Source organism: Orycteropus afer, unplaced genomic scaffold (assembly GCF_000298275.1).
Source record: "Orycteropus afer afer isolate SDZICR_OR568_19922 unplaced genomic scaffold, OryAfe1.0 scaffold00007, whole genome shotgun sequence".
NCBI classification, from domain to species: Eukaryota; Metazoa; Chordata; class Mammalia; order Tubulidentata; family Orycteropodidae; genus Orycteropus; species Orycteropus afer.
In genome coordinates this window covers 11,905,677-11,909,839 of record NW_006921594.1, presented here as the reverse complement: position 1 = coordinate 11,909,839, position 4,163 = coordinate 11,905,677, and positions in this window count along the sequence as shown.

Here is a 4,163-nt window from a genome sequence, read left to right as displayed (position 1 = left end):
TATATGTGAACTGCTGTATGAAAAGTGAATTTACTCTGTAAATCTTCACCCAAATCCTAAAAAAAAAAAAAAAAGAGATTGACTCAAGATACATCCTACATTAATCCCACCTCATTAACATAACAAAGACAACCCATTCCCAAATGGGATTATAACCACAGGTACAAAGGTTGTTGTTGTTGTTATGTGCCCTCAAGTGGACTCATAGTGATCCCTCCTTGGGTTTCCGAGGCGGCATCACTACGGAAGTAGATTGCTCAACCTTCCTTCTGAGGAGTGGCTGGTGTGTTTGAACCACCAGCCTTCTGGTTAGCAGTCAAGTGCCTCAGACACTATGCTACCAGAGCATAAAGGTTAGGATTTACAATATATATTTTGGGGTACATAATTCAATCCATAATGCTATTGTAAAATATTATATAATGCATGTACATTATTTTAAAAATAAGAGATGCAATCAGCAAAATCCAGAGTATGGTGAAACCTATAGACCAAGTTTCTTCAACAAAGAAATTTAAAAAAAGGGAGGAGAGAGAGTTTATAGAGTAAAAGAGATTTAAAAGGCATAACAACCAACCACAACTTGAGGATCTTCATTGGATACTAACTCAAACAAACAAACAAAAATTTACTTTATGAGAAATTGGAATATTGAACACTGGATATTTGATAACATTAAGAAACTATTTTCATTGTTTTTAGGTGTGATAGTGGTACCTAATGTGCCCATATTATCGTTTAGAGATTAATACCTAAATATTTACCAATGATATAGAGGAAAATCCATCACAAAAATATAGGTCATAATTAATATATCTCAGATTTAATTTAACCACTTTACCTGAGTAGAATAAAAAAGTTAATCAATTGCAAAGTTTAACATATCAAGTTAATTTTTATGATGATAATACTGAACACTTCATATTCATAATTCTAAAACCCTGTCTAAATTTACCATTGTTTAAAAAATATGTTCATCAATGGCTCAACTCATCAAAATGTAGGTGAAAAAAAAAATCCAACTAAGTTGATTCTCAAACAAGGAAAAACACAAAGATGAAATTCTAATCACCCCAAACCAGTCCTTCTAGAAAAAACTATTAATGCCAGCCACTCCTTGGGAACAGCATGCCAGCCCCTCCTTGGAAGGAAGACTGGGCAATCTACTTCCTTAGAGATACTGCTTCAGAAACCCAAGGAAGGGTCTCTGTGAGTCAGAACCAACTTGATAGCAGTGAATTTGGTTTTTAGTTTTTTTCAACAGCATGCCCAGTTCTCCCTCCTATTTGGGTAGATAGTAGCAATACTTTTATAAAAATAGGATGGCACCTGAGATGAATTGCCCACATGCTTAGGACACCAACAAAACACCAGCTGTCCAAAGCAAAGAGCCATAGATGACAAGCAGACAGGACACACAGAAAAAATGAGTGCTGCAGTGGAAGAGAACTGGCAAGACACTAAATGCAATGGATACTATTTTATAAATTTTGTATACAATAACAATTATATTTTCTTTTTTCATTTCAAATCTATCAGATATAAACTCACATTCAGTTCTCTCTGATCACGTAAGAACATACAGGGCTTCGAACTGATTTGAAAAGGTTCAGTCATGGACAGTGGAGCATCAGTATTACATAGCATCCAAATCTCTTGCATGTGGGATTTTGACCTGAGTAGGAAACAAGCAATGGTGCCCCACACAAAGATGGCAGCCAATTGCACCACTTTGAACGTGTGTTGGCTGCCATCTTTGAGTGGGACACCATTGCCTGCTTTCTGCTTGGGCCAAAATCCCATGCACAAGTGATTTGTTCGCTATACAACTCGTATGCACTGTTGCCCATGTCTGAACTGTTTCAAACTGGTTCGAAGCCCTGGAATGAGCCAGTAGCACTATTATGTGACTCATGATGTATCTGGTCCTGTATGAAGTTAACTAAAATATGTCCTCAGACTGAGCATACCTTGTATTTGTATCATGCTCTTTGCTATCACTCTCACTTCTACCAGGTATAGTCACCCTCGTCATCAGTACTCCAATGAACTGTAAAGATGCAGCATCAAAAGGCAGAAAATTAGTGTGCAACTTTTGAAGTATTATTTCAAGACAAAAAACACTCATGGGTATCTGTGAACGGCCTGCCAACAAACATATGACAAATGAAAGAAATTAATTTTGATTGTGAATACTATCTCTTTTGACTATCTCATACCTGAGGAATAAAACTATATGTTCCAAATAATTTTTTAAAACTAATTTTCTATTATAAACTTTAGTGTTAACATCCAAATTCTAATGTAAATTTTATTTTAAAAATTTTTTACTTTTTTCATAAATTTTATTTATTTTCAATTATTCAACTTAATTTGCTTCAGTAGAGTCAAATTAAAAAGTGTCATAATTTTGTATCCAGGTAAAGTGAAATAGCAACAACTAAGTGGAATGCAAAAACAAAAGCTTGCAGAAGATAAAAAGAAAAGGATTTGTGAATCCCTAAAGTAATGAATGGGAGCTCTGGTAGCGTAGTACATAAGGCACTTGACTGCTAACCAGAAGGCTGGCAGTTCAAACCCACCAGCCACTCCTTGGAAGGAAGATGGGGCAATCTACTTCCGTAGTGATACTGCCTTGGAGGGGTCACTATGAGTCGGGTCCGACTCGACAGCACATAACAACAACAACAACAACAAAGTAATGAATCAGAAGAGATTTCTTACATTGGATACTTGGGTTTAATGGGTGAAAATTGTTGTACTGGTACCACTAGTGCTGAAATTACTAATAGCAATAAGACTATAACAGAATTTGTTCCAAATTCTGCATCCATTTCTTGCTTTAGCAAATAATAATAATAATAATAATAATAATGGTGTAGAAAATGAAACTTGTTTAGAGTCCAAAATTGTCACATCTGCAGATTTCATAAACCATGGAAATACAGATTCTGCTTTGTGGAATAATTTTTCTTCTAATGATGTAAATTATTGGATAGAAAGAGGGCCAAGTGACTGTTAACATCAGAGCGGACCATTTGAAATTTGTGTCAAAAATTTCTGAATGATAAACAAACAAGGCTCTGTAGCCAGAATATATTTCTAGGTTGCAAAGCTAACTGTGAAAATTATAAGAGGGAATGGCTACTATATCCTCCATCAGTCAGCCTGTATATTGTTTTGTTTGCCAACTATTTAGTCCTAAATCATTTAATTCTTAATTTCCTGGGGATGGATTTAGTTATTGGTACCACTTGAATATGATTGATAAACATGAAAATAATTTAATTCACAGAGATTGCGTAATGTCATACTTAAACCAAAGACACGATTCTGGCTTACTACATGAACTGGAAACACAAATTAATGAAGAAGGTCTGTACTGTGAAGCTGTTTTGCAACATGTTGCTGTCATTATAATAATTGCTAAACATGGGCTATCTTTTCAAGGAAGAAACAAAGCTTTTGGGTTCTCACAAAAGGGAAATTTGGGGGGTTTGATCCATTTTTTGGCAGATCACGCCTAAAAATACCGTAATACAGGAAAGGGCAACCTATCATATATGTCTAAAATAATGTATGAATACTAAATAAACTTAGCAAGTGATAAAGTTCTATCAACTATTTTCAGTGTAGTAAGTATAGCATGATATTTCAGTCTGTCTGTAGATTCCACTCCTGATCTTTATTCTACAGGTCAGCAAGGTATTGTTTTACGATACAAATCTCCAACCTGTCAGTGATTTATCACACTGATTAACAATAAAAGTCATACCACTGAAGAAACTGCAAATCAAATGCTTCACTATTTATAGGAAGTTTCCAAAATTGATTTTTCTAAGTGCAGTGGCCAGTCCTATGACAACGCTGCCACATGTCAGGGTGTTACAAAAGCATGCAACAGAAAAATTTTAGAATGTGATGAATATGGCATTTCGTACCATGTGCTGAGCATCACTTAATCTTGTAGGATGTAGTGCAGACTGCTGTCCAGAAGAAGTTGATTTTTTTGCCTGTTCAGTTACTCAACACATTTTTTGTTGTCTACTCACTGAACGGCAGTTCTAAAGCATATGTAGGCAATGACTGAGTACTACAATAGGGAGCTCTGGTGGCACAGAACCTAAGGCATTTGACTGCTAACCAGAAGGCTGGAGGTTCAA